Below are 12,471 nucleotides of genomic sequence, written 5' to 3' on the forward strand. Positions count from 1 at the left end.
ACTCAACCTCCCTTCATAGCTCGCACCTTCCATCCCAGGCAACATCCTCATAAACCTTCTTTGCACCCTGTCCAAAGCATCCTCATCCTTTTGGTAATGTGGCGACCAGAACTGTACACAGTATTCTAAATGTGGCCAAACCAATGTCTTGTACAATTTGAACATGAATTGTCAGCTCTGATACTCAATACCCCATCCAATGAAGACAAGCATACTGTCTGTCTTCTTGACCAGTATATCCACCTGTGCAGCAACCTTCAGGGTACAATGACCTGCACTCCTAGATCTCTCTGCCCATCAACTTTTCCCAAGGCTCTTCCATTCATTGTATAATTCACTCTAGAATTAGACTTGCCTAAATACATCACCTCATTGAACTCCATCTGCCACTTTTCCACCCGACTCTCCAATCTATCTCTACCCTCCTGTATTGTCTGACAGTCCCTTATGCTTTCTGCTACTCCACCAATCTTCGTGTCATCTGCAAACTTGCTGATCAGACCAACAGTGCCCTCTTCCAGATCATTTATGTATATCACAAACAACAATGGCCCCAACACTGACACCTGTGGACCACCATTGGTCACCTTTCTCCATTTCGAGAAACTCCCTTCAACTACTACTCTCTGTCTCCTGTTGCTCAACCAGTTCTTTATCCACCTAGCTAGAACACCCTGCACACCATGTGACTTCACTTTCTCTGTTAGTTTACCATGGGGAACCTTATCAAACAACTTACTAAAGTCCATGTATATGACATGAACTGCCCTTCCTTCACCTGTCAACTTTGTCACTTCCTCAAGTAACTCTATTAAGTTGGTAAGGCACGATCTCCCTTGCATAAAACCATGTTGCCTATCACTGATGAGCCCATTCTTTTCTAAATATAAATAGATCCTAACCCCCAGATCTTCTCCAGAAACTTTCCCACCACTGACGTCAGGCTCACTGGTTCGTAGTTACCTGGAATATCCTTACTACCCTTCTTGTACAGGGGGACAACATGAACAACCTTCCAGCCCTCTGGCACCTCACCTGTGTTTAAGAATGCTGACAAGGGATGAGAATGGACAATGTGTTTGATGGTGCTGTCCTGCGGGAGGTGGTGGAAGTGGGCGGGGATGATTGTGTGAATGTGGAAGTGAGTGCAGTGGAAAGTGAGGACAAGGGAATCTCCATCATTGTTCTGGAAAGGAGGTGAAGGGGTGAGGGTATAAGCACAGGAGGTGGGTCCGTCACAGATGAAAGTCCTGTCCACCAGAGTTGGGGCGGGGGAGGATTTCTCATTTGAGGGAAAGCGAAGCCATGTCAGAGGTTTCCCACTGGAATGTGGCATCATCAAACAGAAATAACAGAGAGACAGGGAAACTGGGAGAATGGAGTTACTCTCGGCTGATCATGTGTTCGGGCCACATGGAGAAGATCTTCTTGAAAGATTGAAAAGAATCAAGCATTTTCATTGCAGATTTTGTCTTACATCTAACCTAAAGCGGGATGTAAAAATATAGGGTCAGACACTTAAATAGATATTTCATAACGCTCAGCAATGATTGTTTCTGTTCAAAAAGAAGGACTCAATAAGAAGATGAACAACCCACAGTTTAAAGATTCTGTCAAGGAGAGTATTCAATCACAAACTAGAAAATTCAAACTGGCAAGAACTAGTGTAGGCCCGATTTGGAATGCTTATTTTCGGAATAAGAGGCAGATTGTATAAAATGAAAAACAAGAAAAATGTTATGAAAATAAATTGGCATGAAATCTCAAAACAAGTAGCAAGCATTTCTCTGTGTATACAAGAAGATAGTTCAAGATGGGTGTGTGATCCTTCGAAGAAAGAAAGTCAGGCAAGTCCACGTCTCCATTTTGCCAGAGCTGTGAGGAGAGGAGGAGTGGTGAAGAAAGGGCTGCGGAGAAGGGTGAGTTTTCCCGCATTAAAAGGGACTTACCTCGGGAGTTGGACCTTCATTTGCGGAGAGTTGTGAGGGAGGAGCGAAGGACTTCTAGGATGTCATATATTTGTGTGGTTGCGTTGCCCATAACACTATTCGGGTAGTGTCTTCCACCCATCCTCCTCCTCTAACCAAAAAAAAAGGTTCTGTGCGCCAAATTGGTAAGGTAACAAGTTTATTTTTTATTCCTTATTTTTCAACAGTTTCTTTGGGAATTTAGAATCATGGAAATGGAGGAGAGGGCAGTTGAATGTTCCTCCTGCAGAATGCGGGAGGTAAAGGTCACCACTAGTGTCCCTGCTGACCACATCTGCGGGAGGTGCACTCAACTCCAGCTCCTTGAAAACCACGTTAGGGAACTGGAGCTGGACCTGGATGAAGTTCAGATCATTCAGGAGGCAGAGGGAGTTACAGGGAGGTAGTCACACCTCAGGTACAAGAAAAAGGCAGATGGGTTACAGTCAGGGGACGGAAAGGGAACTGGCAGGCAGTGCAGGGATCCCCTGTGGCCATTCTCCTCGACAATAAGTATACCATTTTGGATATTGTTTGGGGGGATGACTTACCAGGGGAAAGCAGTGGGGCACAGGCTCTGGCACAGAGTCTGTCCCTGCTGCTCAGAAGGGAAGGGGAAAGAGGAGCAGAGCAGTAGTCATTGGGGACTCTATAGTTAGGGGGACAGATGGGAGGTTCTGTGGGGGTGAGAGAGATCACGGTTGGTGTGTTGCCTCCCAGGTGCCAGGGTTCGTGATGTCTCTGATCGTGTTTTTGGGATCCTTAAGGGGGATCCTTAACAGCCCCAAGTCATGATCCACATTGGCACCAATGACATAGGTAGGAAGAGAGATGGAGATTGAAGGCAGAAATTTAGGGAGCTAGGATGGAAGCTTAGAGCTTGGACGAACTAGTTGTTGTCTCTGGTTTGTTGCCCGTGCTGTGTGCTAGTGAGGCAAGGAATAGGGAGAGAAGGAGTTGAACACGTGGCTACAGGGATGGTGCAGGAGGGAGGGTTTTGGATTCTTGAATAATTGGGGCTCTTTCTGGGGTAGGTGGGACCTCTACAAGCAGGATGGTCTTCATCTGCACCAGAGGGGTACCAATATCCTGGGAAGGGAAATTTGCTAAGGTTATTGGGGTGGGTTTAAACTAATCCAGCAGGGGGATTGGAACCATAATTGTATATAGAACATAGAACATAGAACATAGAACAATACAGCACAGAACAGGCCCTTCGGCCCACGATGTTGTGTCGAACATCTATCCTAGATTAAGCACCCATCCATGTACCTATCCAATTGCCGCTTAAAGGTCGCCGATGATTCTGACTCTACCACTCCCACGGGCAGCGCATTCCATGCCCCCACCACTCTCTGGGTAAAGAACCCACCCCTGACATCTCCCCTATACCTTCCACCCTTCACCTTAAATTTATGTCCCCTTGTAACACTCTGTTGTACCCGGGAAAAAGTTTCTGACTGTCTACTCTATCTATTCCTCTGATCATCTTATAAACCTCTATCAAGTCACCCCTCATCCTTTGCCGTTCCAACGAGAAAAGGCCGAGAACTCTCAACCTATCCTCATACGACCTATTCTCCATTCCAGGCAACATCCTGGTAAATCTTCTCTGCACCCTCTCCAAGTATAAGTTCAAGTATAGAAGATGTTAAGAGTAGGGAGGTCCGATATCAAGTTTCAGGGACACAAGATGGCCCGGCAAGCAAGAAGTTGGTTTGAAGTGTGTCTACTTCAATACCAGGAGCATTGCCACCAGGTATTACATTGTGGTAATACAAACAAGGACAGGAGTTAACGGTAGTGCCCTGGGTAGTGTGGGAGAGCAGAGAGAGACCTCAGGGTTCAGGGACATACTTCTTTGAAATTTGTATCCCAGTTAGACAGGGTCATTAAGAAGGTGTTTAGCATGCTTGCCTTCATTGCTCAGACCTTTGAGTATAGGAGTTCTGACATTATATTGAACTTGTACAGGACAGTGATGAGGCCTCTTCTGGATTAATGTGTGCAATTCTCATCGCCCTGTTATAGGAAGGATATTATTAAAGTGGAGAGGGTTCAGTAAAGGTTTACGAAGATGTTGTCAGGAAGAGAGGGTTTGAGATATAGACATGGGCTGTTGCATTGGAGGGTGAGGGGTGACCTTATTGATGTTTAAACAATCATGTGGGGCACAGACAAGATGAATGATAAGGGTCTTTTCCCTCGGGTGGGGAGTTCAAACCTGGGGGGTATATTTTTAAGGTGAGAGGAGAAAGATTGAAAAAGGACATGAGGGGCAATGTTTTTAGAATTTTGGATGTGGAATGAACTATCAGAGGAAATGGTGGATGTAGATACAGTTACAATGTTTAAAATACATTTGGACAAGTTCACGAATAGGAAAGGTTTGGAGGGATATGGGCCCAGCGCAGCAGGTGGGAATAGTTTAGTTTTGGAACATGGTCAGCGTGGCCTGGTTGGTCCGAAGGGTCTGTCCCTGTGTTGTATGACTCAATGACTCCATGACATTATGGTACGCAGTCAAAGCACACGTTAGTCTCTGCACACGCTCACTTTGCCCTCCAGCTCATGGGCTGGGACACAGCACGGGGAAAGGTATTGTTGATGGATGGAGATACCGAGGGCTTTTATATACAGTGGGTGTATAATGGAGGAACTACAGATCAGGAACTACAGAGGGACAGATCAGGATAGATGAAGCTGCACAAGGGAGGGCAATTAGACAGGGGCCATGGAGGGGGACAGGGGCCAAATGTGCGGTGGGCGGGGGACGGGGGGGTGCGGGATTGTCCAATATTGAAGAGGGGCAGGTGCAGATTCCATCTCAGGATTGAACAACAGAACCAGGGAAGGAAACGAGGAGAAGGAAAGAGAGAGAGAAATGAGAGAAGAAGCAAGAGAATGGGAAAGAACACAGATAAAGGTGGGAAAAAGAGACAGGAGAGAAAAATACAAAAGAAGAGGCTGTCAGTAAGATAGAGAGAGAGAGAGAGAGATAGTGTGAGAGAGAAAGATTGAGAGGGAGAGAGAGATGTTGTGTGATACAGACAGAGGGTGAGAGACAGAGGCAAAGAGAGAGATAGGGAGAGAAAAGAGGAAAAATCAGACAGATATAAGCACGTGCTAAGGAAAGATATGGTGCGATTTAACAATTGATATTCACCATTCCAGTTGGTCTAAGCTCTTGCGATGGTCTCTCACACTCTTTCTCACCCATTCAGGACAGACTCTGCTCCAGAGGCTTGCTTTTGAGATTCAACCATTCCCCACACTCTCACACACAGACACAGACTGAAACCGACAGATACTCACTCCCTGCTCAGTGTACACAGTGAACGTTGAGTAGGTTAGGATAGTTTTCATTAGAAAAAAGGAGATTGAGGGGAGACCTGATTGAGGTCTACAAAATCATGACAGGTATAGACAGGGTAGACAGAGATAAGCTTTTTCCCAGAGTGAAGGATTTAACAACGAGAAGTCACACTTTCAAAGTGAGAGGTGAAAAGTTAAATGGGGATATATGCAGCAAGGACTTCACACAGAGAGTGGTGGGTGTTGCGAGCAGAGGGAGTAGAGGCAGGCACAGTAGATTCATTGAAGATGCGTCTGGACAGATGCATGAGTAGGTGGGGAGTAGAGGGAGAGAGATGCTTAGGAAATGAGCGACAGGTTTAGACAGAGGCTTTGGATCAGCTCAGGCTTGGAGGGCCGAAGGGCCTGTTCCTGGGCTGTAAACGTTTTTATTCTTTGATCTTTGAAGGGAAAATGGCTGCCAGAACTTGTTTGAAATATCCCCAAATCTCTCACTGAAAGCCCCCTCTCTGCCCAAGTCCCAGCTCATCCAGTCAGCTCCCAGCTCCCTCTACCCAGGGCATACCTCCCCCAGGGATGGAGCACAGCCAGAGCCACCTCAGTGGGATTAGAGGGGGGAGGGAGGCAGCAGGTAAACAGTTTCATCCAGTCTGCCTTTGTATACTCCTACTTTGCACTTTATTGTCTTGGAATAAAAAACAAATATATTTTCAAACTGATCCAATTCCTTTTGTCTGTGGTTTCCTATTGATCAATGTGACAAATCTCAACTTGCAATTGTCAGGAATCTAACCCAGGTCACCTGTTTGGAAGCCAGCTACACTAACCAGGATAGAAGCATCACTGTGCACTTTAACACAACACAGTCCCCAAACATAGTTAAAAAGACCTTTATCATAACAAATCAAACAGAGTTCATATTGATTCACTGAAAGTGATATTCGGTCAGGGGACGATAGCTTATATGAAGAGGTAGATTTGAAGGAGCATCTGAAACTGGAGAGGGAGCTGGGTCATTGGGTGGGTGCAGAGAGGGAGTCCAGAAATCCCTCTGGTTGGGCTTGGATTCCCCCGGCAACGCATCAGCTGGTTCATGGGAAGGAACAAGTAAAGAAACGGGATGATGTCAGAGAACTGGTTTAGTCCAGACTGCCTTTGTCTCCTCCTGCTTTGCATTTTATTGTTTGAGAATGAAAGCCACATGTATTCACAAACTGATCCAATTCCTTTGCTCTTTGGGTTTGACTGTTGATCAATGTGAAAATCTCAAAGTGCGATTGCCAGGAACCAACACGAGGAATTGAATGAAAACAAAGTAAATTATTGTTGAAAATAAAGGTGCAATCAAAAGACACAGAATCTTTACAATATTTTATTTCCTTTTTCAACAGGAAACTTATCGTTTTTTAAAAAACTTGCCCAGATGTGTGGCTCAGAGAATTCAGTGAGGAAGAGTGGCCAGGAGCCTGTCGTTGCATTTCCCTCTCTCCTGCAGTGAACGATTACACCTTCCTCCATATCATTTATTTTTCTAACCTTTTCACTCACTGAGAATGGATTACTTGGGATAAATGTAGCTTTTGTGTATATTTAATTCCTCTTTTGGTTTTACTTTTGTTCCTCCACTTCCTGCTAATTGTTGCTGATTACTGACAGCACTTTACACTGGCTTTACATTTTGCCCCTTAGATCGAGTCATTCCTTGACCATTGGGAAAGGAGAGTTATCATGTTGCTGCTCCTCCTTCTCCTTTCGGTCCATTCCTCACGTGGACTCCTCCTCCCGTTATCTGCTGCACCTAATGTTGGCTCTCAGTTACTTGGATTGATTCACCAATTCAATTATTGTTCTAACTGGATATGTCATGGTATACTTTAACTGGTCTCTGAAATGTTTCTGTGTCACCACATAAATAAGTGCATTTGTGCAGCAACTTAAGTTCCTCAGCATATATCCAATCTGAACAAAGAGACCAAAAGAAACAGAATCCAAGGAATAACCAGCATTAAAGAAATATAAAATATGCAACAACCAGAGAAGTATGAAGCTGGCAGATATGGCAAAGAGTAAAATCACAGAATTCTTCCTGCTCTCTACCTCTGGATCATTCTCTGTTTTTCTCTGACCTCTCAGTTCCTTCCGCACCTTAATGGCCTCGAAGATGTGTCTGACAGTCAGAATGTTGATAAAGACAATAAAAGTGAATGGGAACATTGGTGTTAAAAAAGTCTCAAAATATCTAAAACCTATCCACCGAGGGTCGTCATAATAACCAGGCCTGATATAACAGTACCATGGAACATTGTTGATCATCTTTCCAGGGTAATACACAAAGGAGTTGGGTATGTTCTTTAAATAAAAGAAGATGCAGATTGTTGCTAGAACCCCGGTTGCAGTTTTCCCTGTGCAGTACTTCGTTTTCATCTCATGTAAACAAATGGCGACAAATCGATCAAAGGAAAAAGCAATGGTGAACCATGCAGAACAATCAATGGTCAAGCGGTTGAGGGCATAGATAACACCACAAACAGGAGTGATTTGCAGGAAACACAGTGGATAATAATACTGTCGAAATCGGTGAAGGATGATATAAAAAACAATGAACAGTAGATCTGACGTTGTCATGGCCACAAGATAACGAGTGCTGCACACAGAAAGACCACATTTGCCCCGAGCTAAGATTACAATCACCACGAGACTAACTGTAAGAGAAAGGAAAAAATAGATTTGAAGTTAATAATGAAACATTCTCGGTGCCTGAGCCCAGACTGTAAGTAATGACACAAAGGTAATTGCTATTCCATGTTATATGAAGTTTAAAGAATCTCTCTCAATGAATCATTGAACTTTTGAAGGACATAGGGAAGAACATGAGCAGCAGATTACTCACAGAAACACGGTCATATACTCAGGATGTTTTTGGGTCAGCAGCAGTCGATTTCACCAGCTCCTCAGATGCAACCTTGCCTGCTGTGCCTTTTCCAGCACATCGCCCTATCAGCAGTCCCCATTATTTCCTAATTCCTAATGACCTGCTGAACCCACCCATTGCCCTGTTGTCTCTGGGCTCCCATTTGAAGTGAGCTGTCTGATCAAGACCCACCAACACAATCCCTTTCCATCAAGGAATGGGAAACACCAAGTGTCACTGCGAGGTGGGTTGTTACAAAACCCATCTGACCGACAGCAGGCTGTGAACTACCACAGAGAGAGGGTGGTCTTCCGAAACCCTTTTTAGACCAGCCAGGGCTGGTGTTCAGTCAAACCCCATCAATGTGGCCTCAGTATAAACCCATTCTGCACAGTATAGGGAAACACACAATGCTGCACATTACTGAGGAGCCTCCGAACTGACAAACTATTCACTTTAAACTCAGTCAGTGAGGACACTATTGTCTGACAGTGGGATTTGCCTTGCTGAATGGAAATATAATAATTTATCAGTTATCTGTAGAAAGAAGGATGATTCAATGCAGTGGTTTATATAAGTTGTTCCAACTCTTACCAGGAACACCAACAACAACAAGGATGGTCTCGTACACTCTACCGATCTTTTCCCTGAGAAGATGCATTTCGTTGTTTGTGACACAACCTTTCCTTTCCTGCTGCTGGCAATCTGTTGGAATTGTAGAATTCTCTCAGAGATGGAGCTGACACAGTTCCAGAGACTTTGTTTTATATTGTGTGGTATCTCCACTGGGAAACCATGATTATATCTTCAAACTTTTTAATGCATTTTGAACAAACAAGTTATGACAGCAGGTTTATTTTAATGATGTGATAGCATTGAGATTTACAGCTATATTTGAATACCCCAAAGGCTGGATTGATCTGATCCTGTTAAGTCTCAAACATTCATGCTTTCAAGTAACAATACTTGCAATATTTCACTCACTATCAATCCTATCAATATCTAAATACCTTTTCATATTCTTTTCAGTGATGACCTTCATTCTGCTGATGTTATTCAGTTGTTCAATGCCTCATGCTGTTTAAGTTTTTGAGAGCTGTTCTCCTGCACACTGTTATCCCACAGCTTTCCTTGTTAATTCAGTTACATGACTGATTTGGGAAATTCTCTCTGTGAATGAGTACTCTAATACAGAACCTGAAGCTGATACTGACTGCACCAACAGCTGGAACTTCCACTCGGTCACATTTTCTCAAAACAAACACAAAAATAATCAGAACCTTACATTCAAATTAATAGAGTGATGACATCATACAGGACAGAGGTGGCCCTTCGCTCCATCGAGTCTGTACCTCTAAACTCACACTCAAAGCTACACAGGGCTGGACAATGGGAAGCCTTCAAACATGAGATAATGAGAGTCCAGACCCAGTATGTTCCTGTTCGGGTGAAAGGCAAGGCTGGTAGGTGCAGGGAATACTGGATGACTTGAGAAATTGAGGTTTTATTTGAGAAAAAGAAGGAAGCATATGTCAGGTATAGGCAGCAGAAATCAAGTGAATCCTGAGAAGAGTATAAATGCAGTAGGAATATACTTAAGGGAATCAGGAGGGCAAAAACAGAACATGAGATAGCACTAGCAAATCGGGTTAAGGAGAATCCAAACAGATTCAATAAATACATTAAGGATAAAAGATTAACTGGGGAGACAGAGCCCCTCAAAGGTCAGCAAGGCAGCCTATGTGTGGAACCACAGGAGATGGGGAGATACTAAATAAATATTTTGCATCAGTGTTTACTGTGGAGAAGGTCATGTAAGATATAGAATGTGGGGAAAGAGATGGTGACATCTTAAAAAATGTTCATGTTACAGTGGACATCTCAAAATGCATAAAGATGGATAAATCCCAGGACCTGATCAGGTGTACCCTAGAAATCAGTGAGAAGCAAGTAAAGTGATTGCTGGGCCTCTTGCTGAGATATTTGTATCATCGATATTCATAGGTGAGGTGCTGGAAGGCTGAATGTTGACTAAGGGGTGCTACTATTTAAGAAAGGTGGTAAGGAAAAGCCAGGGATCTATAGATGAGTGAGCCTGATTGATGGTGGAAAAGTTGATGGAGGTAATCCTCAGGGATAGGGTTTACATATAGTTGGAAAGGTGAGGATTGTTTAGGGGCAATCGGCATGACTCTGTGCGTTTGAAGAGGATTGATGAGGGCAGAGCAGTGGCTGTGATCCACATGAACTTCAGTGAGGCATTCAACAAGGGTCTTCATGGTGGACTGGTTAGCAAGGTTAGATATCATGGAATGCAGAGAGAACTAGCTATTTGGATGGAGAACTGGCTGAAAGATAGCAGACAGAAGTTGGTGATGGAGGGTTGCTTTTCAGACTGGAGGCCTGGATCCATGGTGTGCCAAAAGGATCACTGCTGGGTCCATTGTTTTTCATCATTTCCACAAATGATTTGGATGTGAAAATAGCAGGTATAGTTCGTAAGTTTGCAGATGACACCAACATTGGAGGTTACCTCAGAGTACACAGGATCTTGTTCAGATGGGTCAATAGGCCAAGGAGTGGCAGATGGAGTTTAATTTAGATAAATGTGAGGTGCTATATTTTGAAAAGACAAATCAGAGCAGGAGTTATACACTAATGGGTTTGTTGCTGAACAAAGAGACCTTGGAGCGCAGGTTCATAGTTCTTTGAAAGTCACAGGCAGCTAGGAGAGTGAAGAAGGTGTTTGGTTTACATTCCTTTATTGGTCAGTGCATTGACTATAATAGTTGATAGGTCATGTTACATCTGTACGGGACATTGATTAGGCCACTTTTGGAATGCTGCATGCAAATCTGGTTTCCCTTCTATCGGAAGGATGTTGTAAAACTTGAAAGGGTTCAGAAGAGATTTACAAGGATGTTGCCAGGGTTGGAAGATTTGAGCTGTAGGGAGAGGGTGAATAGGCTGATGCTTTCCCTGGAGCATCGGAGGCTGAGGGTTGACCTTATAGAGGTTTATAAAATCATGAGGGGCTTGGACAGGGAGAAATTTAAAAGGGACCTAAGGGGTAACTTGTTCTTGCAGAGGGTGGTGCGTGTATGGAATGAGCAAACAGAGGAAGTGGTGGAGCCTGGTACAATTGCAACATTTAAAAGGCATCCAGAAAGGGATACAAACAATAAGGGTTTAGTGTGGGCCAAGTGCTGGCAAATGGGATGTGATTAACTGAGAATACCTGGATGAGTTGGACCAAAGGGACTGTTTCTGTGTTGTATATTTCTATGATTCTATCTCTCTCTCTCTCCCTCTCCACTTCTCTCTCTCTCTCTCTCTCTCTCTGTCTCACACACACACACACACAAGATATACATCACACACATGTAAATAATGTTTCTGCCTTTCTATGTGATACTTTCTTTTGTGTGGGAAAACAATTTACTCTGCTCATCTATATATCCTTTAAACAATGTATGAAGCGAAGTCACGAACCGATCTCAATCAGGACCAGATTGGGTGATCTCACAATTGTTCAGCTAGGATTCAAGTTCATGGAGTTGGCAGCCCTCACTCAGTCTGTCTGTGTTCCCATTTTTTTGGAACCAAATAGAGACAAAATAACATTACACTCAATGATTAAATAATAAATCTTAAACCTCTATTTCAATATTGGTACAGAAATGTCAGGTTGGCTTCTGAAGCAACCAGGAGGCCAGCCATCAAACTGGCTCATATTCAGATACTTCCCAACGATTATCCTGGACCCGGGGTGAATCCTATCAATGACAGGTGTCAAAACTTCAATTTAATAAACATGTGCAATTATGACAGTAATGTTGACCACAAAATCCTTAGGTGAAAACAGTTACTGCAGATGCTGGAAACCAGATTGTGGATTAGTGGTGCTGGAAGAGCACAGCAGTTCAGGCAGCATCAGAGGAGCATTAAAATCGACGTTTCGGGCAAAAGTCCTTCATCATGAATACAGGCAGAGTGCCTGAAGGGTGGAGAGATAAGCTAGAGGAGGGTGGGGGTGGGGAGAAAGTAGCATAGAGTGCAATAGGTGAGTGGGGGAGAGGATGAAGGTGATGGGTCGCAGGGGGAGGGTGGAGTGGATAGGTGGAAAAGGAGATAGGCAGGTAGGACAAGTCAGGACAGGTCATGGGGACAGTGCTGAGCTGGAAGTTTGGAACTAGGGTGAGGTGGGGTAAGGGGAAATGAGGAAACTGTTGAAGTGTTCCAAGGCGGAAGATGAGGCGTTCTTCCTACAGGCAGCTT

This window comes from Hemiscyllium ocellatum, assembly GCF_020745735.1.
Source record: "Hemiscyllium ocellatum isolate sHemOce1 chromosome 15 unlocalized genomic scaffold, sHemOce1.pat.X.cur. SUPER_15_unloc_24, whole genome shotgun sequence".
NCBI lineage: Eukaryota > Metazoa > Chordata > Chondrichthyes > Orectolobiformes > Hemiscylliidae > Hemiscyllium > Hemiscyllium ocellatum.